This window comes from Cuculus canorus, chromosome 1 (genome assembly GCF_017976375.1).
Source record: "Cuculus canorus isolate bCucCan1 chromosome 1, bCucCan1.pri, whole genome shotgun sequence".
NCBI lineage: Eukaryota > Metazoa > Chordata > Aves > Cuculiformes > Cuculidae > Cuculus > Cuculus canorus.
In genome coordinates this window covers 199,063,069-199,089,773 of record NC_071401.1, presented here as the reverse complement: position 1 = coordinate 199,089,773, position 26,705 = coordinate 199,063,069, and the positions used below count along the sequence as shown (strand labels likewise).

The window sequence follows — 26,705 nt, the reverse complement described above, 5'->3', positions numbered from 1 at the left end:
AGTTTGTCCAGGTCTGAAGTAACTCTTTTTAGAGGTGACAATCCCAATTATCACTTGCTGATATGGGCATGGTCCCAGATCATGCAATGCGGTTACACGATGCCTGTGCGTTTTCTCTGCTCTACCACCTCCAGCAACTTTTGACTCGGGACTACACAATCCCTGCTATATAAGATGCAGTGTTAGTGAATATTCACATTTTTTTAAACACAGAAAGAGTCTTGAGTTCTAGTGCAACTTATTTCTCCTACACAATTTATCTAATTACAGAAGGAACAGTCTTATGATAGAGAGTACTTGGGTTTGATTTCTAGGGATTCTTGCTAAAATTCTTATGTGATGTCGTCTCACCCAGAAACCCAGGAAAATAAATTGGCTTATCTGCATGTTCAGAGTAAGAGATATTTCCTCATTTAATAAAAACGTAAGTTTTTATAAAGGTTAAATTAACGTAGTTAAATTAACGGAGTTTTATCTGTTATCTCTAGGAGACCCTCTGAATCATTGTATTGGGAAATATAAGAAATTAACAGAAGGTGAAACTACTGTCCCCTAAGAACCAGCCCTGTCCCTGAACTCTTTCTACAATCAGCAAGGAGCAGCCAGTGTTATGGGCACTGTTCTCCCCCCGTCCAGTTACATTCAGCTCACACAGCTCATTATCCAGGCTCAAAAAACAACTTGAGGGTAGTATAAATCTCCCGTCCATGTCTGAGGCACTCAATTTGTAGTAGTGTGTGGGCTGTATGGAATCCTTAAACACAGGTTATTGCATTGTAGGCAGCTTGGGAGCAGACAATGAGTGGGATAAGTTGTTCTGGCAATGTAGCGGTCTGTTCCCCAACATCCCATTTTTGCTCCCTTACAACTTTCTTCATCCTCTTCCCTGTGAATTCATCACTTACGAAAACCACACAGATTTGCTGGACATAAATGTGGTCATTCAGTGCATAACCTGCAATTCTAGTATTGCTAAATGGAGCTGGATCTAATGAACACACAAAGCAACGAGCACAGAAGTAGCAGAAAAATATGTCACATAGGCATCTCCTCCACTTTTCAGGAGGTGACTACCAAGCCTAGAAGGTTGGTACCACCTTTTTAAGGTTTGTGTAGCTTCTGTGAGCTCTTCTAGCCACTCCCAATACAAAGACCAGGCTTCTCTCAGAGAGGAGGTGTTAATGAAATCCCTAAGTTGACAGCTGTTCCAGGTGAGCTCCATCATTCCACAGGCAAGTCACTGAGCCTCTTATAGTTGCCACATTGTCTCCTTTTGCCATGCCACTACAGCCACAGTTCAGCCACCAGTGTGCTGCCAGAGTATCAGTTCCCCCAGCAGTACCAGTAGTCTGATGGGGCAATTCTTACAATTTCTTCAGAATTTTTAGGGAAAAATCAGAGGCATCCTATGGGAAATGTTGACTAAATATTAGTTTTTTGAACAAGACACTTGAATCATTTAGTTTGCCAAGAATGCAGAATGTTGGCTGAATCATTTCACTAAAGGGAGAATACAGACATGGTTTCTAAAATTATTCTGTTTCTGCCTATATTTTCTTAGAGAAGGCATTTTTTACATCTTGCAATTCAGGTAAATCTCAATATAATTATATGTGAAGGAAAAGCTCTTTTCTAGCCCATTAGTTTTCTTTTGCTGAAAATCAAAGTGTTTTTTTACAAAAGAGAAAAAAGTGAGAATATTTCCGTACAAGGTCACATTTACCTAAATAAATCACAGCCAGCTTCACGCTCCAGACTCTATTTATATTTTGAGCCAGGGAACATCTGTTTAATAGTGGGTGGTCATGTAACAGTTTCATAGACAACAGAGCCATCCTAACACCCTTGGAGATGCCAGGAAGGGACTTATCCCGCACTTAGTGAGTTGTGGAGGTGTAAATGGGAGGAGAATCACACCCACCATTCTGGAAGTTTCTCTTCCCAGAAGCCATATAAAACTGGATGCAAGGAAAAGCATGGCAAAAGATGGATTTCCCAGGAAAATTCTTATTTAAAATACAAAGGACAAGCTAGAATTCCATGGCAGTTCTGCAATATTAAGTGCTGTAATTTCTGCATAAATAGATGAGAGAGGTTCAAGATACGTTAACAACTTTGCAAGGTAGCAGACTGTTGTCTTCCAGTGATTCCCGACAGTTGGATGAGGAATTCAGAGAAGCCACAGACGCTGTTAGTTTTCACTTGTACTTTACACAGGTCATTCACCTTTGCATAGAAAATGAAAACTGTATAATTTTCAAGGTGGAGGTAACTGAGAGCACAGACATTATTAGAGCTAAGCAGTATTATTCTCCCCAGGCTTTTGTCCACAGGCTGCTGCCATTTGTAGACATATCTGACTTCACTGACTATTGAGGGACACTTGGGCAAGTATACCTCTCTTTGGCCTAAAGTCAGTCTTTTCTGTACACACCCTGACCCTTTCCAGAGCACCTAATGAACCAAGAAAGTAATCCTCAGCACTGGGCGTGCTGAGTGAGATGCCACAGGAAACAAGAGAGGAGGTGAACGCCTCCTTGTGTGTATTTGGGGTGCCTCATGTGTCAGACTATGTATCTTCTTTCATTTGGATTCATTCCCTGGAAGTGAATATCTACTGATTTCATTTTAGAAGTTCAGAGAAGGCAGTGGGTGGGCAGAAACGATGCCTGTAACAGAGCTGCCTTTTACTGTAAATGATTTCTGTTGAAACCTTCTTCTGGAATATAAATATCTTGATTCTTGGTCTAGTCCATTGTCTCCCTGAAGATATCAAATCCACATCTGCCTCCTGTCAAATACTATTTGTGAATTTTTCATTAGACTGACTTTGAATAAACAGTCTGTGGTAAATAGACAAAGAGACATTTTCCACCTCAGTTGCCTCAGGTGAATGTCTCAGCTACCAGGCTAAATAATGTAGCTCTCCCATGCTAAATCTGAGTCAGGGAATCCTTTCCTATGTCATGAAGAGTACAGGCACTGGAAGCATTTAATTCCAGAAACCGTGTAGCTATTACCTGGACAGTAGTGGTGTTGAAAGACATTCAGTTATCTTTGAAAATTGGAAGTCCTTTTTGTGCAAGGCTATTCCATCAGCAGTCTGACAAAATGTTTCTAGATTGAAGGTGAAATTCTTGCTTTCAAAAAATCCCAAAATCTTAGGCATGAAAAGGACTACAAACTTCTCAGCATTGTGAGGCCCGAAGCATTCTTTTACTGCCATACACAGAATTTAAGCCTTTTGATGAACTTCAAATTTAGATGATTGCTAACTCTAGGTATATGTAACTCCTGTGTAAGAGTTTTAAACCTCATTAATCCTTAACTCTTGCTTCAGTTCTTTTGTTTGACTGAGAAACTTCATTAAGAGAGAGGAGCATGCCAACAACAATCTAGCCTTTTAAACTGGAGAAGCAATGAAAAATACATTCTTGTGAAAGTCCCTTTGTGCTATAACAATTCTAGGACATGGAATAAAGGAACTTTGTTATGAAAAGAAAAAAAAATACCTATTTTTTATGTTTCCTTTGCTGTTTCAGTTACCTGGATATGAATGGACCTTATTGAAAAATTAATAACAAGAGCTTACAGGGGAAATATCCATAGGATTTTGTATATAAACCATTCTTGTCTAAAGGGTCTGATAAAACAGCTGGTAGATATTAAGGACTAGCATTGCCTATACAAAATAAATAAGTACTATAGTATCCTACAATGGTATCCCAGAATACTGTAGTAGTGGAGTTTGGGGCTACAAAACCATAATATCAGTTCTTGTAAAATATCATAACTATGCTGATAAATGTTAATTTAAACTGGTTGAGGTTCAGACAGGCAGGTTAGGGGATTTACCTTAGTTAACTGAAATCTGAAGTACAGTGACAATCAAAAAGAACAGGGTATAAATTTTCCAACCTTTTTAGATACTTCCATAGGTTCAGATGAACTGTCTTCTTGCTGTGCTTGTTTCTCAACATTGATCAACTCAACATCTTCACTGTGGTGTCTTTCACTGTTAGTGGAAAAAAAATGCAGTGGAGATTCACTGAGGGAATTATATCAGATTCATCGTTTCTGAGCAGAAATCTGGCAAATGGCAGGTGAGGACTGTTTAAGAACTACTTAAACTTCAAAGTGGACAACCAGTACATACACAAGCTCACACACTGGGGCTCAGCACTTGAGATAATTTCAGTACTATACAAGTAGCCCTTCTCTCCTATCTGCGTAGGAGTTAAACGTGTACTATTACAAACCATTGTTGTGATAACAGGGATTTTCCAACCATCTGCTGTAGCCAAGTTTCAATAACCTGGGAGAGGCAGAAGGACAAAATCACCCCTGACATATACTGGTGTGGTTATACTGGGACTGATTTTGGCCCTATGCATGTCAGACAGAAGTTTGTAATAAGGATTTCTTGTTCATTTCTTTGATAATCTGCTTCAGCCATTCTCAGAAATAACTGTTAACGACAGATTCACTCCCACCATTCAGTTTCTTTTTCTTTTAAAAAGAACCAGACCTGACAGACAATGTAAAACCCTCAAAGCAACTCTAATCCATTTCCAAAAGATGCCTCAGACTGTACGGTAGCCCAGGATTCTGTTTTGAATAAACCCGTGCTCATGGTCTTTGCAACTGAATATTTCTAATGTAAGTGCCTGCAAGGAGGAGGAGGGGAGAGAGGCTCATTAATAATCATGATGGTTTCAGGATTGCATAACTCGGTCAATTTGATCATCGTCTGTGCTTTATCAGGGTTGTTTTATTGCAGCTTGCTTGTGTCTGTACAGTTCCCATTTTGGGGAACTTTAGTTCCTGGGAGCTTTCATGCTATCCCCACTTCTCGCACTGTAAAACGGCGGCCTGCTGTTTTAATCACGTCTCTCTTTTTCCAGTGTTGTTTGCGCCCTGGTACAACCCATCTGCCTTGAATCTAGTGCTCCACTGGGGCTGCACACATCTGCCAGCCAGACTACCTTCGTACACAATTACTCAATCCACCGTAAGGCTCTTTAATAGGAAACAAGTGTGACAACGGCAAGCTCTTTTTTTTCTCTCTCTCTCCCTCACTCCTTCCCTTCTCTCTCCCTCTCTCTATTTATTTTTTTCTTTAAACCTCATACTCAAACTGCCCTAATAGAGATGAGGCTTGATAGATCCACCCAGGTGTAGGTGAAATGGTAGAGCCTCAAGCGTAATAGATGCTGTGCTCTTGTGCTGAAGTTCAGCACAGTGTCCTGAAGGGTTGTCTAGCAGCAGTGAGATGGGTTGCTCTTTGCACAGTTAGAAAGTCAATGAGCTTCCTCCAGCTTATGTGTATGACTAATTTAGGAAGCAACCTGGATCTAGGTGAGCGCCGCAGAACTGTCTCTTCTCTTCAGTGCACGGACAAAGCATAGCACACAGTAAGTAGAAAATTTGTGTTTACTTATTTTACTTGGGAATTAATTTGCTGTGTTTACTTTTGAAGGAATCCTCTAAAGGCTGACACAGAAATGAAGCAGAATAATGTTTGCATGCAGATCCTCTGTGTATTTCTTCCTGTTTCATTTTACAGTCTGCCCTTGTCCTGCCACTTCAGACTGATTGCTCAGACCATACAGCTGGTCTGAGCAGCTTTCTTATCTCAAACTGAGCTGTAGAATGATATAAGTAACACATAGGTCCATTTCTCTGTTAAGATACATGCCTATACAATATCTGGTTACTGAGTAGAAGTAGGATTTAATAATTTTTATTACAAAATGTATAAATGAAAATTCTTACATGAAAAAAGTAAAAACCTTTTTTATCGGGGGGGGGGCAGAGAAGAAGGAAAGGAGGAAGCAAGAATTAGAAATGTTAGGCATTAAAGGAAAAAAGTAGTTTAATCTGAAAATGAAAGCTGCATTATTGTGTTTACCAAACCACTGATTCAGACGCTCTGAGAATGCTGCCAAACTATAAACTAACAAACTGTATCAACTACAGTGATAGTAAAGCTTAAAACAAAAAAAGAAGATCGCTTGTCTAAAATACAACAGACATATTAGAACCAGATGTATAGAATCTCAACTTTGACTCCTCAGTCTTTCATGCTTGGTTTAAAGCAGCCTTAAAATTGCCTTTACTTTGCATTTACAACTTCAGATTCGCTGTTAAACTGCGCTTGAACTTAAGTCAAGATTTGATCTTAACACACACGTATTCTTTGAGCCTCCTACCAGAGTTTTACTTTGCTATTGGGAGTCTGTTTACTACTGTAGTGTATATCCTGAAGCACATTAACAAGCTTACTCTGATGGACTTTCAGGTGGAATGTCAGCCAATGTAAAAGAATGTGTCCATTGCATATACAAAATCTTCTGTCTGAGAAATAAACACATGCATTAGAAAAAGGATCTGTCGGCTTCTCAAGTAGATGATGACATGGTATAAGAATGCATACCAGAAGTGCGTCTGAATTTATTTTCTGGAGGATCCAATGAGATGACACTTCTCACTTTAGGCTTAATTTATTCTGAACTATTACCCAGCTTGGTGGCTGTTGTCAACACTGGAATTGGAACAAATGAGTCTGTAGTTATGCCTATAAAGAGCTTTCAGTAGTCTTCCCTTCTGCAGAAGAGTTATTTTCTTTGCTCTTGGACAGACAAATATATATGATCCTTTTAATTAGCCATGGCTTTAGGCTGCTACAGGTATTCTTTGTGCATGATAGACATTAACCTAACTCTGCTGCTTAAAAAACTCCAGTCTGATAATTTTCTAAATATGACAATTTGAAAGTGATGAAGTTGGAAGTTTAGGAAGATAAAACAACCATCTCAGGAGAAATATTTAGACCTGTAGTTGCTAGCATCAGACAGTGGTCGACGTCTACCCCCTACAGGGAGAGAATCTAATTTCATTGGGGCTCTTCTAGTGCATGAACACTGTAGTCGTTCATTTCATATACTCAGGTAGTACAGTTATTCTCTGGCTCCAACAACTGCCCCTTGATGGTGAGGTCAGACGGTGATTAATAGACAGTCATGTTCAAAGAACTAAATCACTAATAAATAGTATAGCTAATAAAGAGCAAGAGTCATTTTCCCTCTCCAAAATGTAACACAGTGGAAAATGGCTTTTAGACTTTAAAGACTTTTTTAGACTTTAAAGACTTTTTTTAGACTTTATCAGCAGTCCTTTTTATTCACAGCTGAAAAGTGCAAGTGTGAATTCACAAGAAATTCCTGCTTACCCTGTTTCGGATGGTACTTTATCATCTGTCTTCAATGCAACTCATTGCTCTGTAAGGCATTTAGGGATGGAAACAAAAAAAGGATGAAGATTCTACCTACTGCTAAGTTTCTATTTACACACTTGACAAAATTTATTACAGTTCACTAGTCAATTTTATTCAAGAAAACTAAAAAAAGTGTCATGCGTTTTGGTCATACATGCAGTGTAACTATTGGGGTTTAATGTATTTTTTTTCATCCAGATGTTATGCATTTGCATATAAGTTACAGTATTATCTACAATTTTGTACACCAATTTTGTAACAGAATAACGTTAAAATACTTTATATAAGCATCATGTGATACCTTTTCTTCCCATCTGCTTATTATGACCGTGAGTCTGTTATTGGGATTATTACACTATCCTCTTTTACAATTAATTTTATGGGAGGAAAGGGGAGAAAATCAGAATTTATAATATTTCCAGATCTGACGGCACAATTTATTTACCTAAATCTTCAGTCTTCATTAGCCCTTTTGTTTAAATGTTTAAACTAAGCCTAGGAGGCTTAGTTTAGGCACAGACATTTGAGATTTTTAGCTCTGTCTATGTTCAACTAAGAGCCCAATGCTAAATTGTCAGTTATGCTTAAGATTTATAAAGGAAGCACAGTATTTAACACTTGAGTAATGCATAATGATACAGAATTTGTTAGTCAGTCGGTACTATTTTCGAAAATATTTTGTTAATAGACATAATTTGATAATGCTGTTTATTAACAAAAATTCACCAAAGACTTGAATATTAAGCAAGTCTTTCTGTTACTAACATTTCTACAGAAGGCTTTAATTTTGTTCCCATTTGCTAGTGTAGTGGAAGCTATAGGTATTGTATGACACAATGAATCCTGTATTATCTCCTTTGATATTGTTACTCATGGTTGCTAAAGATTTAATGAGTCTTAAACTGAAAAAGATGTAGAAAAAGTGCTTATAGGCATAACAATGTGTTACTGATGAGCATCAAAAGATTACCAGGACATTAGCTAGGGTTACAAGAAAACCTCAAATCATGTCTATTCCACAAATCCATAATATTTTCCATAAGCAATCACTGAAGAAAGTTTCTCCTCATCTGTATTATTATTCTTCACAAAGAGTATCAACTGTAAGATAGTTCAGATCTTTGTTCTACTAAGGCAAATTTACTGCAAGTCTAGTTAGCAAGCAGTGCTAGTGCTATTTACATTAAAATCAAACTGTTTACACCAATACACTTCAGATTTTCAGATTTTATTTTCTGAAGTCTTGACTAGTTCCATGAGTTTAAGTAGAAATAAACAGAATTTGGATTTCATTCTTTCTGTGTTAAGTATCAATGCTGATTTGATGCATGAGCTCTTACTTAAGAGGGCATTTTAGGTACTGCCATGGAAACTAAGTTTTTGATCTAGAAAGCTTCTGTCTATTGATAATTAGGTTTTGGTAGTGCATCTCTGACACATACTTTTTAAATAACATTTAATATAAGTAGGTCAGATTTAAAGATAAACCAATATTTCAGAATCTGGATACAATTAAAGATTTCTTGTTGCTGTCTATATTAAAACTAAATCATGTCAGGTAAAACAACTGGTTTTTTCAAAATATCTAGTGCATTCAGATGATGATTACCTTTTGTGTCTTGCAGCTTTGTATCAGAATAAAAGTCTAAAAATACCATACACTTGTTCTTTTCACTTTTTTAGCTCAGGTATAACAGTAAAGAGGTGTTGATCTCTTGATTGTTGTTAATTTTATTCCTAATATATGGACTTGAGGATGGTCACATGGGGTGTTGGTATGAAATAACACTTTTATTCTGATTTATCATTCTGATATTCCAGTACCAGTTTGTCGAGCGTTCTTTCTTGCAATTACTAGTAGATTGGTCTTCAATAAAGGTGAGCAACCTGGCTGCTGATGGCAGTAGATACAAATGTTCTGGAATAATGGAAGTAAGGCTACCATAAGAAATTGAAAATCATGCTTTTCTAAAGCCAAGATATGTATTATCCTCTTCTTCCTATGAGGCACTGGAGTGCAGATGTTACGAAAACAAAAGAAGTACATTTAAAGAGGAATATGCCTCTGTCCTTGTTCTAAAAATATGAGTTTTCTTGAAATGATTAATGGGAAAGGCTTTCTGGGTATTTTTTTTACTGTTATTCTTTAAAGGGTGATAAAGATATATGAACCCCATGATATGCACAAATCCCATGCACAATGACTATGACTTTGATTCAGTAGCTTATACTCTGGTGTAAAAACTCTGAAAATTGTGGTAGAGGAAACGATGAATCAGAATAATTTATTTTTCATTATTTTTTTCCTTTAAATTTAAGAGTGAGAAAAAGGTTCAGCTAGACTAAACAATAAGTTTGTTTTGTAGTGTTTTCCAGATCTTATTTTAGTTTTCCTATGTTAAATTCAACTCAGGTGTTCTTTCATTTGCTTCCTTGAAATTAACAGCAGGACTCAATTTTTATTTTGAACTGTTTTAAAGTAACACCAGCTACAAGTTTTGTTTCTCTGATAACTTTGAAATTAAAAACCTGTAAAATTGGGACAAATTGGCCAACAGTACTGCACACAGGAAGGGTTGAGGTAAAAAGTGTGTTTGTTAAATTTCCAGAACTTTGTGCTGGACTTTAAAAGTTTCATGAATGTAAATTAGTTTTTGAAATATCTGCACAGCAAGTTCACATGGTGCATATCACAGATGTGTGTCTTACTTGTGTAATAACATTAGTGTTACCTTCCAGATTTACATTAGAGAAAATGAAAGAAACATGCATGGTACAAAGCACTGTGATTTCTACTGGAAAATTTTTTAACTCAGTACATCTTCCTGCAGCACAAATAGACCTTTCCAACTGGAGAACAAATATGTGGTACTGTTTTAGCAATGTTTTGTAAATCGTAGTTCTTATGCATCAACATAAACAGTTGTAGTGACGTGAGGAAAAAAAAAAAACAAACCCTCTTTTTCTAAATAATTTTTTGTAAAATTCTGAAAGAACTAGTTTATTAGTAAGCCCAAATATACTCTTGTCCAATAAGAAGTCTTGTAGTTGACTCAATGGGGATAGTGCCTCACATATCTGCTGTCCTAGTTAAGATTTTAAGGAGGACAAAAGGCTTTCTAGAAGGACACAAAATTTACAGACGAGTGTGTCAACAACAATACCATCTCTATCCAATGCAGAGTCTTCCACCATCATCACAAGAAGTATTTTGAGTCCAGCCTAACAAAAAATGGGGCATTCACTTAATGAATCTGGGCATTATGCTTTAAAAACAGCACTTAAGCAGCTGAAACACAGTCTTCACAATATTTCATACTTATCAAGATGAAACCAAAACAAAATAATAGTCACATTTTATGGCCATAAGGATGGCACGTGAAGCATTGTGACTCTCCAAGCCACATAATAACAGAATGGATGTGAATAGGGCCTGAGAACAGTGGTTTGCAGAGCTTTTTGCTCAGCAGAGCAAAAACTATTTCCAGTTGCCTCCATCAACAAGATGAAAAGACTCCTCCTTGACAGATCTTCCAATGGTTAATGCAGAGCAGAAAAGGGATACAATGCTACAGTGTTGATTTATAACAAGGATGGGATGGGATGGGATAGGATAGGATAGGATAGGATAGGATAGGATAGGATAGGATAGGATAGGATAGGATAGGATAGGATAGGATAGGACAGAAGATAGAAGGGTTATTCTACTTGAAAGGTAATCACACTTCCAACCTTATTAGTGGAAAAAAAACACCCTTAATTTAATAGAGATAGTGTTCATTTCTGTTTGATGTACTAGAGATTTGAGAAGGCTGTGCAGATGGTCAGCATTGCAAAGAACAACTCTGTCAGGACTCCTTATGTATCTGCAAGGGCACAGCGTGCCAACAAAGCTTGATGGTCCATGGATCAGTGGTCCTACATCTTCACAGGCCAGATTTTCACAACTTGATAAATGTATGTGTGAGGTGGCAGCGATACAGCAAGCAATGTCCTGTTTGCTATTTCAGGGAATTAGTCGGGTTCCTCAGTCCATCCTTTTGTCCTGTTACAAAAAATTCCGTCCAAGTGACCTTACTTGGCAGCTTTTTTAGCAGTCTGAGAAAAAAGATTTAATGACATGTCAAGTGAACTACTTTGTTATCACTGCAATGGCTCTCTTCACACCAGGTTTAAAGCACATTAACCGGGTATTGTGGGAAAGCAGACACAGCTGATGCCCATGCTGTATTAGATCTGTGAAAAAAAACAGATAACTGCTGTCTCCAGAGAGAAAATTCAGCCAAAACTCACACTGACTTCCACAGTGCTTGGGTTTAGCATGGGGGTTTGATTTAGCACCTTTACAAAGAGTTAAATATATATGCAGTCGCATTCATAAAAGAATACGTCAATCACACTTCACATTATTAGATTTAAGATCTTCTAGACTACAAATTTACTTGTTGTTAGCATTTATCGCTATTTTCATGACCAATCACAAATTTGATGAGGGATGACAACACCCATTTGCATCAATTAATGCAATTTCATAGAAAGTACAGTTTTATGAACCTGATAATCTCAAGTGTTTTGATTTGTTTGGTTTTAAAAATGGCAGTGGCTACTTGTCAAAATCCACGTGTAAATCAAAGTTGTTTTTCAGTTCTACACCTGCAAAGCAAGTGTTCAAAGCTTGTAAATTTCTTTATGGATTTTTTTTTTTGGCCTTCAGATATGGTGGAAAGAGTCCAAGACAATTTTTAATGGCTGAATTATAAACACTTGAAAATGGAATTTATAATGAAAATGCTGACATAGCTTTAATTATTGTAGCATAAATGATTTTATGATACACTATCCACAGTGTCTATACATACAAAGTAGTTGGTCTAGTGTTCTAATATTTCATTTAAGAAAAAAGCAATTACTTAGCAGATGTACAGAGCTAAGCATAAATAGGCTAAACTAATACCTTTATGCTGTTTGAAAACCTATATGGAACATTATTACCACATAAAAGGGTTTATACTTTAGAAGACTCAAAGGTAGAGAGAACCAGCTAAAGCAATAAACCGCTGTGGTGTACTTAATTAAAAAGCTTCAAGTTACTGAAGTCAATTGAAAAACAGAAGGTTTGATTCTTTAAGGTAATTTTGTCCTCTTCTGTTAAGTGCTTATCAAGTGTTAAAGAATTAAAATGCCATCCCAAGAGTTTAAATAAAGAATAATTTGCTTTTCTTCTGTTGGAGGCAATTCTTTATGCTGTCAGCCTAGACACATGTAATAAAAAAGGCAATGTGGATGTAATTGGGTGACATAGCTGGGTTTAATTTACCTTTAATTAACCAGAATTGTAGAAGAAGCTGCAAAATCAGTATTGAGACATTTCGGAAAAACATTTTTTAATGTCGCACTCTTTACATATTCTGGAAATCTTTGCAAAGACAAGCAGAGAGCATTGCTAAAAAAATATCTGAGTTTATAAGTACAGAATTTCAAAGAGGGTTTTCCTTCAGTCTCACGAAAGACCAATCTCCAGACTGGTTTTGATAGTGGAATCCATTATAAAAAGAATGGATTTCTGTGAATTAGCACTTCAGTTTTAGTGCTGTTGTGCACAATCCATTTTAGAGAAGTGAGCATGTTTTTTATTTTTTAGGGGGCTCTTTTTGGGTTTTTTTCTTCCTAAAGTGACACTGCAATTCCATGAAAATGCCTCTTTTTGTGAAGTCTAGGTTTTGTACGCACTTTTCCAACAGGCGAGTGTGGAATTTATATGACTAAAAGAAGGCTCCTGTGGTTCCTTGTTTCTTGAGCCAGGTCTACATCATCCTTGGCATAGTTTTTACTGTGGAGTGCTACCAGCCAAGAGGAGGCAGAGAACATCAGCGTTCTGGGCCCCAATCCCAGGACACTATCCGGAGCCGAATGTTGCGAGGTGGGTGGTTTGGACTCGCCAAGCCAGGTCCTTGCTGTTCTCTGGGAATGTCCACCTGCAGAGACCTGCTGACTCCCCAGATTCTATGTGCAATGTCTAGCACATCACAAAGAGACTGAGCAGAAGCAAGAATTCTGCACTGTAAAATCATAGGAATCATTGATACCTTTATATACCTGTTTTCTGTGTTTGAAATTCTGCACTGTTTTACCATCTGTGACATATATATGGGACTTAGCATTCAGATAATGCAGACAGCAAAATCGTTAAGAACAGAATTCACTGCTGGCTCAAAGGAATATGCATGTTGAGGTCCCATCTGGTTCCTGCATGATTTTATGGCTAGAAAGAAGTACAGAACAGGTAGATTTTTAATTACTTGGAAGGAAGGGGAAGAACTTGGTGACAGTCAATTAAAAAGCTGTTTAACCAAACTCACAGGATATAGGATTTCATTTGCTCTGAGTTCATTCCTATTTCAAATCCAATAGTCACAGTAGAATTAGAACACGTGATAAAAAAATCCAGGTTGCTGTAGCAGTTAATTGTAATTTCTGTATTACTGATTTTATAACTCCAATTCCATTTATTTATTTTTGTAATGTTGTTGTCCACATATTTTATAGTCCTCTCTTTTTTTTTTTGTCTAAAAAAAAATGGTGTTCTTTTACAGATACTTGTCCCAGGTTAACGTCTGGGTTTATTAAGGACTTTATATGCTCACTAGGGTGAGGTAAGAACCTCCATTAGATGATTCATTTTTAGGTTGATACTGTTTCCCTCTGGACATAAGTCTTTTTTCCATTGAAAGACCAGTAGTAACTATAGAAGGACTCTACAATATTCATTTCCAATCTTGAGATGCCTGTATTAGGTGCTTAATGATACACATGATAAATCTGGAATTAAATTCAAAGATCTTAAGTTATAAATAATATTTTCCATCTCTTTACTTGATACGTGAAGTCCTCTGAAAGCATGGGCACCAGAACAAGAAATAAGATCCCATGGTATTTGCACTAAGGAAAAGAAATACCAAAGTAATTTAATTGCAGTTACCAGTGTTTCTCTGTTCGGTTTTGATTGCAGCCTTTCTCTTCATTTCAAGACAATAAAAGTAGTAATTCTATCAGTTCTACATGTTTTAGAGGTGTGGCTTGAATGGTTTTCATGTAACTCACATTTTACATCTCTGGTGTACAGTAGAATCAGGCCATGTATATGTAAAACTTTAGGTCTCAATGAGTTCATATTTCATATGGTCCTAACCTTTTGCTTTAATTAACTATATTTTGCTCATACTGATAATACATCATCATATTTCCATCAATCTTTGAGCTACTTTCATGAGTGGATATTAAGTTTCTTCTGCATGATATATACTAGGGAAAATTAAATATAGCAAGATCCTATTTGGTTCACATTCAAAATCAATGTCTATGAAACAGTTTAGCAAACTAATTTGTAACAAGGATGTTGAAAATATTTATAAATAACCTCTTAATTATTGTCAGAATGCTGGAATGCAAACCAGCAGTGGGGTGAATTTTCACATACAGTATGGATTTTACCCACCCTATAAAACAAGGGAGGGAGGAAGAATGTGGTGAATTTGAGGGAACAATATGACCTTAACATAGAAAAGAAATTTCCTGCTTTTCAGACAGGTACGTTTAACGGTTGTTACTATTTCACTGTGGTCTTGCATTTAAAAAAAATATCTGGGCACAAAAAAATAAGTAAGGCTTACTTCAGGATAATTAAAAATAAGGAAAAACTTAAATTAAGTGGCAGTCTAATAGTTCATTTTCCAATGGCTAGAGTGAATTTAGGAGCAGGTTAGGAACGAATGATGAATTCACCCTGATGTTATTAGGTACCCTTGTGCAAATATAAAGACATTTTGTTCCTGCAGAGGTTAACTCCAGAGAACATCAATACCATCAAACCCCTGGCAAACATACAAGCAAAAAGCAAGTCTAGCCTGAAAACAATGAATACAGATAGAAAAGGGACCAGCTAGATACATCATTGATAAAATTAAATATGACACAAACAGAGCTAATTATGTCCTTGCTCTCAATTCAGATTTTATTAGTTTAGGAGCCCTTGGAGGAGGCCTACATTATAAGTATTATGTTTAGTTTGATGGGATTTTTTACCATGTTTGCTTTATTGCCTCATGGGCTAGATCCCCAGCTGGCACAAATAAGTTGCTATTACCTTCAGTAGGACTGGGACCATTTATACAGTGGAGGATCAGGCACCCCAGCTGGATTTGTTGGCTAACTAACAAGATCCTTGGATATTTTGGGGGTAGTTTTTTCCTTCATTTTCTTTTTTTTTTTTTTTTTACATATGAAAGTATTTAAAGTCTAATCTCTCAGCATTTCCCTTCAAGCTTTAGAAAAATGAACATTACCATGCAATTGCCATGATGGAAAAAGGAAAACTAACAACTTTCTCCATAAAAGAGACTTTTTTCAGTTTGTAAAACACATGAAAAATGAGGCGAGAAAAAAAAACTTTTATTCTGCAGAAGTGCAAACGTGCTCTGTAGTGTAACCTTAATTTCCCAGTTTCCAGATCCTTGAACTAAAGTTCACCATAGCCCTTCATGTAACATGTGCCTTTGCCATATGAACAGAAACATGGACATGCAGGGAATGGTACGTATCCAGATCTTGTAATAGCATGAAGTGTCTCTCTTTTATTGTGCCTGTAGCATAGCACATGGTACAAGGAATAATAGGTCTCAGCTGGCACTTTAGTAATACTAGTTATAATTACACCCTTGAAAGATGCATTAAAAGAACATTATTATTATGGTGGAGTTAATCACTTCACTGTTGCAATATGCTGGAATCAGTGTCACTTGCTCACATACCCCTCACGGCTTGTATAGTGTGTGTAGTGCCAACTTTGTGAGCTATTTTTCAGTGTTTTGTTTTCTCCTCATCATTTCGAGTTTGGCTGCAGATCATGTTGTAAATATAATAATCAAACTTTCTTTGATGACAGAATTATTAATATCCTCTTGAGTCCTGCTTCTGTATTATGTCAGTTCTTCAGAAATGTGAATATAGATATACAATTTACTTCTGAAATAAAAGTATGCCATTAATCCCATTTTGGAGGAATCTTGCAACTCATCTGGCAGATTTCATATGTCATTAAATAATGTCTAAATTTAACAAGACATTTATTAAATTTATGAATTATAATTTCAGAGGGAATTTAGAGAAATATAAATGTAAAATTGTGAAGAATAACAAAACGCAAAGAGTGATCGTTAATGGTGAATAATTAAACTGAGGTAAGAATGTCAAGTAAGGGTCATATAACAGTGCTCCGTACCCATATCAACACATGTGATGAAGAATATAGAGGTCAATTATATAAAACATCAGCTGAGAAGCAATGACACATTAGAGAAATTTTAAATCATTAAACTGTAATATTCCCCACTGATTCACAGCTGCTGAATTATCTGTTGTTGAAGGTATATTGTAGAATCACAGAATTAATCTTAGAATGGTTTGTGATGGAAGGGACTTTAAAGATTATCTAATTCCAACCCTGCTGTCATGGGCAGGGACGCTTCTTGTTAGACCAGGGCCCCATCCAACCTGGCCTTGAACACTTCCAGGAAGTGGGCAGCCACAACTTCCCTGGGCAACCTGTGCCAGTGCTTTTTCACCCTCATCGTGAAGAATTTCTTCATAATATCTAATCTAAATCTTCCTCTCTCCAACTTATAGCCATTCTCCCTGGTCCTATCACTACATGCCCTTGTAAAAAGTCCATCCTCAGCTTTCTCATATGCCCTCTTTGAGTACTGGAAAGTCACTACAAGGTCTCCCTGGAGCCTTCTCTTCTCCAGGCTAAATAAGAAAACTGTCAGCCTGTCCTCATAGCAGAGCTGCTCCAGTCCTATGATCATCTTTGTAGCCCTCCTCTGGACCCTTTCCAAGCATTCCATAGCCTTCTTATGTTGGGGATTCCAAAACTGGACACAATACTCCAGGTGGGGTCTCACAAGAGCAGAGCAGAGGGACAGAATCATCTCCCTTGCCCTGCTGGCCACACTTCTTTTGATGCAGCCCAGGATATGGTTGGCCTTCTGGGCTGCAAGTGCACATTGCCGGCTCATGTCAAGCTTCTCATCAATCAGCATCCTCAAGTCCTTCTCCACAGGGCTGGCCTCAATCATGTCATCCCCATCCTTTTTTGAAACTATGGATTACACTGACCGTAGTGTAGGACCTTGCACTTGGCCTTGTTGAACTTCATAAAGTTCACACAGGCCCACTTCTCCAGCTTGTACAGGCAACTCTGGATGGCATCTTGACCTTCTGGTATAATAAGCACCACTCAGCTTGGTGTAATCTGCAAAACTGCTGAGTATGCACTCAGTCTCTCTGTCTATATCATTGATGAAGATACTAAACAGCACTGGTCCCAGTACAGTCTCCTGAGGGACACTACTTGTCACAGATCTCCATCTGGACATTGAGCTGATGACCACCACTCTCTGAATGTGACCATCCACTGACCAATCCACCCATCAAATCCATATCTCTCCAATTTAGAAAGAAGGATGTTGTATGGAACCATGTCAAAGGCTTTACAGAAGTCCAGGTAGATTACACACATTGCTTTTCCTGTGTCCACTGATGTGGTTACCCCCTCATAGACAGCCACTAGGTTGGTCAGGCCAGTTCCTCAGGTGGTCAAAAACCTGATCTTTCCCTACAGTGGGAAGGGCTATACCTCTTGGTTCTCTTTTTGTTGTCCATTGACCCAGGAAGAGCAAGGTTGTCAGTGAAGACTGAGGCAAAAAAGTTGTTGACTACCTCAAACTTCTCTTGTCCCTACTTGCAATTCCTTTGCATTTCCCTCTTGCCTTTCAGTTTGGCCAGCAGGTCTTGACTTGGCCAAACTGGTCTCTTTGCTTCCCTGCGTGATTTCCTACATCTGGGGACTGAGTGCTCTTGTGCTTCACGGAAAGCATCCTTAAATATTTGCCAGCTCTGTTCTGCTTCCTCATCCCTGAGGACTGCTTCCCAGGGGATCATACTGACTAACTCGTTGAAGAGCTGGAAGTTGGGTTTCCCAAAATTTAGGATCCTGACTATACTCCTGTCCTGTCCCATATCCCTCAAGACCTTGAATTCCATGAATGCGTGATCACGGCACCCCAGGCTGCCTCCAGTCTTGACATCACTGATGAGATCATTTGCATTGGTGACCATCAGGTCCAGTTTTGCATCCCCTCGGGTAAGGGTTTCTATTACCTGGGTTAAGAAATTGTCTTCTATGCACTCTAGGAGTCTCCTGGATGGCAAAAATCTTGCTTACCCTATGTTAGGGTAAGAGAATAAATTGAAGAGATGAATGATAAAAGAAGATTCATAAATATAAGGTTGAGTTAATGAAAAGGAATAAGGAACAGTGCCAGATTCCTTTATGCAAGAACACGGAAGGAGAAGCGGGAAGTTCACAGGGAACTTCCTTCTGCTTTTCGCTGTTGGAAACAAATCTCTTTTTTTTTTTTTCTTCTAGACTTAGCCAAGACCTCCCTGAAATTCAATAGAAATAGTTTTCCATGGGCTTCAGTGGATTTTGGATCAGGCTTTTTGAACATAAACTCTGGATCAGGTAGAATGACATCACACACCTTCTTGGAGGAAGTTGTTCAATCTTAAATTGCAATAATGTAAATTGACAGCTCATTTATGAGAGCAGAAAGGCACAGAAAAAAATAACTTCTGCAAGTATACATAAAAAAAGAGATATATACAGAAACAGCATCCTCTGACAATCCTTTATCTTCTTTGAATTATTTGATTTCTAATTGATTACGTATTTTGCATTGGGGCAATTACAATTTCTTGGCTTTAAAGAGATGAGAATAAGTACCATGAGTGGTAGTATGCCATTTTTAACACCTATTGAGAGTTTTTCCTAGTTGATCACAAAGAAGGCATTCTCTGCAGATGCTGTTTCCCTGGAAAATCACTAACTTATTCCTTCCATAATACCTGCAGCTGTAATAATACCATTAATAACCACTTAACTGCTTAATCAACATTGGCTGGTGTAATAGTGGTTTTCCCAATATTTTTAAGATGATTTTTTACAAAGGTTGGCAGGAATTTCTGACAATATTTTTTTGCCAAGGAAAATGCCAACTACTCACGAGTAAGTTTGAGAGGAATGTTTCACCACTGGTGACAGTCCAACCAGAGCCCATCCTCAAGCAAAGAGATGGGTGGTTTTGTAGGACACAAGGGCAGAGACAGATAAACTCAACCAAGTTGTTTGTGCCCTCAGGTCATCTGTTTAAGCTGGGTTTTTTTGCTGAATTCTCTGCTCTTGAGGCCAGAAGACCGGTGATCGTTATCAGTCCATTAGTTGAAGGATTCTGGAGTATAGTCTCCTTTGAGTGAAGGTGTCCAGCCCGACATCCCTTCAACTAAGCCTGATTATGGAAGGAAGCAAGAGTCAGCTCATACCTTAATGTACATGTGGCAGGGATTATCACTGAACTAGAATCAGAGCTATTTGATAGCATACATGCAACATTTAACTCTTTTCTTTTCATTATTTTACTGTGATTTTCTTTTTTCTTTTTCTTTCCTTCTTTAAGTGTCCTGATGCTTGCTGTGAAAAAGGGGGAAATAGACAGAAAAGTAATCATTTAGTCCTTTGCTCGAACTACAAAGATGGTATGAGGTTACACAGGGAGAAAATTAAAAGGGACAAAGACCACCTAGACCTTAAACTGGCAACTGAGGTAAAGGACAATAAAAAATATTTCTATAAGTATATCAGAGCAAAAGGAGGCCTAAGGAGAATATCCAGCCCTTGTTGGATGCAGGGGAGAACTTAGTGACAAAGGATGAGGAAAAGACTGCGGAACTTAATGTCTTCTTCACCTCAGTCTTTAACAGTAAAACTATTTGTTGTCTGGGTACTCAGCTTCCTGAGCTGGAAGACAAGGATGAGGAGCAGAATGGAGTCCCCATAATCCAAGAGGAAATTGTTGACAACCTGCTAATCCACCTAGACATGCACAAGTCTAAGGGGCCAGATAAGATCCACCTGAGAGTACTGAAGAAATGGGTGGAAATGCTCACCAAGGCACTTTCTGTCACTTAGCAGCAGTCCTGGTTAACTGGGGAGGTCTTAGTTGACTGTAGGCTAGCAAATATTATGCCCATCTTCGAAAAGAGCCAGAAGGAGGATTCAGAAAACTACAGACCTGTCAGCCTGACCTCAGTGCCAAGGAATGGTTGTGGAGTACATCGTCTTGAGTGACATCATGCAGCACTTACAGGATAACCAGGTGAACAGGCCCAGTTACCATTTAAGAAAGGCAGGTCCTGCCTAACTATACCAATCTCCTTCCATGAGAAGGGGACCTGCTTAGTGGATGAAGGAAAGCTTGTGGAAGTTGTCTACCTGGACTTTAGTAAAGCCTTTGACACTATTTCCCACAGCTTTTGGAGAAAATGGGTGCTCATGGCTTAGACAGGCATGCTCTTCACTGGTATAAGGAAATGTCTGGATGATCATGCCCAAAAAGTTGTGGTGAATGGAGCCCCAGTGCTCAGTGTTGGAGAGAGTTCTTTTTAACATATTTATGTATTATCTGGATGAAGAGATCAAGTGCTCCTTCAGTAAGTTTGTAGACAACACCAAGCTGGGTGGGAGTGTTGATCTGGTTGAGGGAAGGAAGGCTCAACAGAAGGATCTGGACAGGCTGGATCGATGGGCTGAGGTCAGTTGTATGAGGTTTAACGAGGTGTAGTGCTGGATCCTGCACTTGGGACACAACAACCCCATGCAATGCTACAACCTCGGGGAAGTGTGGCTAGAAAGATTCCCATTAGAAAAAGACCTGCGAATGTTGGTTGACAGCAGCTGAACATGAGCCAGCTGTGTGCCCAGATGCCAATAAGTCCAATAGCCAATATTGTGCAAAGAAGGGCAAAGAAGCTAGTGAAGGGCCTGGAGCACAAGTCTTATGAGAAGCAGTTGAGGAAACTGGGGTGGTTTAGTCTGGAGAAAAGGAAACCGAGGGGTCACCTTATCACTCTTTACAACACCCTGAAAAGAGGGTACACTGATGTGGGTTTTGGCCTCTTCTGCCAAGTAACAAGCAACAAGATGAGAGGAAATAGCTTCAAGTTTCATCAGGAGAGGTTCAGATTGGATATTAGGAAATATTTCTTCGCCATAAGGGTTATCAGTCATTGGAACAGGCTGCCCAGAGAAGTGGTTGAGTCATTATCCCTGAAAGTATTTAAAAGATGTGTAACTGTGGCACTTAGAAACATGGTTTAGTGGTGGACTTTGCAGTGTTAAGTTAAGGACTGGAGCTGATGATCTTAAAGGTCTTTTCCAACCTAAATGATTATATGAGTCTCTGGGGAAAACTAAAAAATATCAAAAAAAAAAAAAAAAAAGGATAATGATATAGGCAACAAAATCTTCCAGCAAAACCAGAGAGGATGACTGTACGCGGGGGTTGGTTGGATCTGGGTGTTTTATTTAGGGAAATAAAATCACTGAAAAAAGAGCCTGAGAACTCTGTAACTTTCTTCCAAGAGTGTTCCTATCTGAGATATTTTTACCATGTGCTAAATTTTGGATTGTCCTGGTCTTTGACTCTCTCCCTTGAGATTTTCTTTGTACCAATATTATTCTCTATAGAGACCCTTACCAAGTACAGTGCCAACTTAGAAATCAGAAATGTTAACTTCCATAGCTTCAGTCTCTACTTGTTGAAGAAAAGAATCACTCTGCTGAGTTCCTTATGATGAGAAAATACAAAAAAATTATAGAGATAAATAAACAGGATGTGATTTACCCTCCTTTCTGCCACTGGAATATCACAGAAGGACCTGGTAGTACAGGAAACAATCAGCTAAATGTAGGATAAGGTCGATTTGGCAATTATAATGTATAATCATGGATACTTGTAATAATATGAAGATTATTAAAAACTTCAATCATTAGAAGGAAGGTGATTTTATTTTTTTTTTCAGTGCACGATGTGCATAATCAACATCAGTAATTCTCAGATACCAAAATACTCACACTGATCAGTGGAAAAACGTATATCCCTATTGTGGGTTAGCCCCAGTAGGCTTCTAAGCTCCATGCAGATGCACACTCACTCCCCACAGCAGCAGAAGGGCAAAAGTGAGAATACTCATGGGTTGAGATAAACACAGTTTAACAGATAAAGGGAAAACCAAAATGTGGTGGTGGGAGAAACAATGTAAAAAACAGGGATGCAAAGGCAATCTCTCCCTATCAGCCAGTGAATGCTCAGCAAGTCCCCTGGAAAACTCCACACATTCGCCAAATTTTATTCCTGAACATAAATTTGTGGGGTATGGAGGAATACCCCTTGGTCAGCTGGAGTCAGCTGTCCCTGTTCTTGTGTACCCCCGGTTTATTCACTGGCAGTGCAGGATGAGAAACAGAGAAAGCCTTGATGCTCTATAGGTACTATTAAGCAACAGGTGAAATATCGCTGTGTTGTCAGCAGCATTTTGATGACAAGTCCAAGCACAGCACATCAGAGATACTATGAAGAAAATTAAATCTATTCCAGCCAAAATCCGTATAATGACTTAAAAGCTGATATTAGATTTGAAGCATTTTTCTTTTCCCCAGAGGGGAATGTTTAAGAGGTTGGTCTTAGAGCAGAGAAGTACGTCACTTCTTATGTTTGAAAATTCAATGAAAATGGTTGTAGTAAATGCTTATGCTAATTCTTTCACTTTACTTCAAATATTTTTAATTACACAAGAACAGTTTGCCAAGATGAATTTTTTTCATTCCAAATCTTTTATGGCAAATTTAGAAGTAAAAGTCAAATTTCATTAAAATTGTATGACTGCTTTTGTACACCTGTTAACATATCTAGTTTGGAACAGTATGGGATGTAGAATTTTTTGTGAATGTCTGGTAAAACTCCCAGGATTCTGAGGGATTTATGGTTTTAAGTGTCATGAAGGCAAAAAAATATTTTTTAATGATTCCAATGCGAACCAGACATGATGTGGCTATACTTCACTTTCTGTCATCAGATACAAAATAACAGAAAATTTCAATTAAGACTAAAGATTGTGAGTACACATAAACCAAAACTAGGGTGATGTACGGGAGAGGAATGTTTTATGTAAGATTTTTGAAATCTAAGCCTGGAATTTCTGAAAAATATTGATATGTGCTTGACTTTTCATAATTCTTAATTTCCTTGCTCTTGCCCTCTCTCACTGATACTTTCTTGCATTTTAGTAGCATAAGCAGTCATTCAACAGTTATTAAATCCTAATTAAAACAAAAATCATTTAGAAGTTCCCCAAAGGACTTCTTTAGGGACACTGGTGCACTTTTTCAAGGCTTACGTCTCTTTCTGCTATTTTTAAGATGAAGACAGCTGAGTCAAAGTAGATGTTAATCTCTGTAATGAGAACGCTTCATGCAGTAGCATTGTCTCTGAAGTGAAGAACCGACAGGTTTCAAAAAGCATCAACTCATTTAGAAGGACTGAACTAGTATCAACCTGTCACATTCTCCAGGAAAAGCAAGGTATCATAAAAAGCAAAAGAAAAGTCACCTCAATAAAAGAAGTTGTTGCCCATGAAAACAGAGCTACATTTCAACAATTTGGGTCAAAAATGACCTAGGGAAACACAACTAGGAGTTAAATCTGTAATTTGTTTTTCTCGTTGCTTTTCACACAGTCCACAATTTCCTGTACTTCCTCATGCACCTTCTAATCTCTTTTTCTCCCACTTGTCTGGACTCTACATTCCTGCTGTTCTATTGCTGTTCTGACTCATCTTTTTAATCTGTTCACATCCCCCTCTTCCTCTATCCTCCTTCATGAACTATTTTTAATCTCCTTCTGTTTCTCTTCTACTTTGACTTCACTGGACAATAATTTCCTTGTTCCCTGTAGTTTGTAGGAGATCTTGCTAACATGGTTCTTGCTTGTCATTCATCGGTTCTTCCTCTAAAATCATCATTGTCCTTCCGTCCTCTATTACCTAAAGTCTTCATGTTAGTATACCATAAAATACCTTCTGATTAAGTTTTTGCAGCAGATGCTAAATAAGATGGTTAGAGTCTCTCTTTAGGAGTAAGGATGATGGTCATGATAAAAGGAGCATTTCTGGAAGGGGTACAAAGTGCTGGAGATGCATAGGTGAAAGAACTGGCTTCCTTCCTGAGATTGACATTCATGTCTATGGACTAGTTTCTCCTTTAAACTCTTTGTCTCTCTTATTTGTTTATAAAATACTCAATGTTTGTACAATATTTACCATGGTAGCAATAATAGTAAGGAACATACGATGAAGGACTAAGAGACTTATTTCAGTTACCCTAAGAAGTGATCTTCACAAAAGGAGTGTGGTTTACAGGATTGTGATAGACTACTTCAGCCTCAAGCGTGATTTTGCCTCACCAAATTCCTGACAATGTGTTTATTCTTCCTTCTCTGTCTTAAACTCTTGCATATTGGTTTTGTACACTGACACACAGTTGCTAGATTTCACCTCAGCAACAGCTGTATTTCAGTGCTTGATGAAGTGATCTCTTTTTCTAGTCTGTACTTAAAATCTCCCTGAATAAAAGGTAACATAGGAAGATATATAGAATTGCACTCATTTTATCCCAATCTAGTTGTAAAATTGGAGAGAAATTAAAATATAACCAGTAAGTTACAGTTAATAAAATTCAGTGAGCAACAGAAATTTTAGGAAAAAAATACTGAATTGTTTAATTCCAAAATAACATCCACCCACTCCTTGATTTTTAAAGAAACTTTTCATTGATTGATTCATTTATCAAATGTTGAGGTCATCAAATAATGTTAACATTCAGTAAAAATTCCTAATGGCCACCAGTTGCATGTAAAGTATTGCCATTTTGATTATTGTGTACGACACAGAAGGAGGAAGTAACACAACCTGCATTTTATTACTTGAATCAGATGCAAAGGTTTTTAAAACTTCAGATTCAACTGAAAGCAGCTGTTGGGAAAATATCATTACATTATACCTTAAGCTACAAAAGCCAATTTAATGGTGACATTTTATTTTATTCAGATGGTCCCTTCTTTTATTCTGTCTAACCCAGTAAAGCCTGTGGAAATTGTATCTGGATGAAATCACCAGAAGGTGAAGGGCCCATGACTAAAAACATTCTTTAAAGATTATTCAGGGTTACAGTCAAATGGCATAGCAGCACTAACAAGAGCAAAGGTCTCCGTAGCTACAGGAAGTAATATTACATCGTTTAGCAGTACCTGTAAGAAAACACAGTCTTGTTACTAGATTTGGTTAAACGCCAATTAAAGTACAAAACCATTAGATACTATAGGAAATATAGGTATTTAAATAGAAGGGGGTATGTCATTCATCTAAATCAGTATACCGTGGTGTTTACAGGTGGAATTAGCTAATACTCCATTCACTTCAAGTTACAATTGCTGCACTAATTTAATAAACTACTCTCATGATTTTAGTGAATTATTCTTGATCTGTCTCTCATCATAGATGGTAATACATTCATACTATGTGGTGGCTGAGCAGAACCATCATACTTTTACCTTTAACTTTGGTAGATGTGATAAAAACATGAGAACTGTTGTTCGAGTCAAAGCAGAGGTGAGACGATGCCAGTGTCCAGCTCAAGGCTGTGGTCAGCAGAAGACACTTAGAGGAGGGAGAGGATAAAATGCCTCTGCCCTTTGACACCTCCCCAGGCCTCATCCTTTTGGCAGTAAGCCTCAAAAAAAAATTTGCTTCCATGAAACTGGCTATTCCTTTCTTTAACTCATTTAGATCTTTTGTTTTCACAGCACTCTGTGGCAGTGAGCTTCACAATTTAAATTTTCCTGATACGAAAATATACTGATCTCTTTTATTTTCAACCTGCTGCCAGATACCTTCACTGGGTGCTCTGCTGATCCTGTCATGAGAAATGCTGAATAATTGCTGCCTAATCAGCTATTAAGATCAGAGGGGATTCAGATATAAAACTAAATTTTTCTTCCTCTCAATCCAGGGACAGAAATCCTAATTAAATTCAAGAAATAAGCCCAAAGGAATAGAAATGTACATAGGAAGTAGATACAAGATTCCTTTGGTGGGGGGGAAGTTTAAAGTAACAAAACACAGGGAGTTTGCTGGGTAGACAAATTTGTGTATCTATATCTTCACTAGCATACTAAGTCCAGTAACGCCACCAGTCTGAAGCGTTATGTTTAAGAATGAGGTGCCTCTCTAACTTGGATAACCTGTTCTGGGGAGGCATTTGTCAAAACTGTTCAGAATATGTGTTATTATCTTTATTTCTTATTTCTTAGAACAACAAAGATGTATGACTGCAGAGCTTGTCAGGAAACCATCATAGATGCACCTAACCATGATCAGAAGGAAATATATACATATATACGTATATATACATTTATGCTTA

At 37.8% G+C, this 26,705-nt stretch overlaps 1 protein-coding gene across 3 annotated transcripts in view; it reads left to right on the top strand.

Annotated features, from left to right (window-relative positions):
- Positions 1-26,705, top strand: part of SEMA3A (semaphorin 3A) — a 411,783-nt gene that overhangs the window by 64,066 nt on the left and 321,012 nt on the right. The window contains exon 1 of one of the 3 annotated variants that reach the window (XM_054066968.1): positions 5,291-5,414. The exons of the other annotated variants lie outside the window; for them this stretch is intronic. The gene's annotated coding sequence lies outside the window, so the exon portion shown is untranslated. Of the gene's footprint in view, positions 1-5,290; positions 5,415-26,705 lie in introns of those variants that run through there. 3 annotated transcript variants of the gene reach the window in all.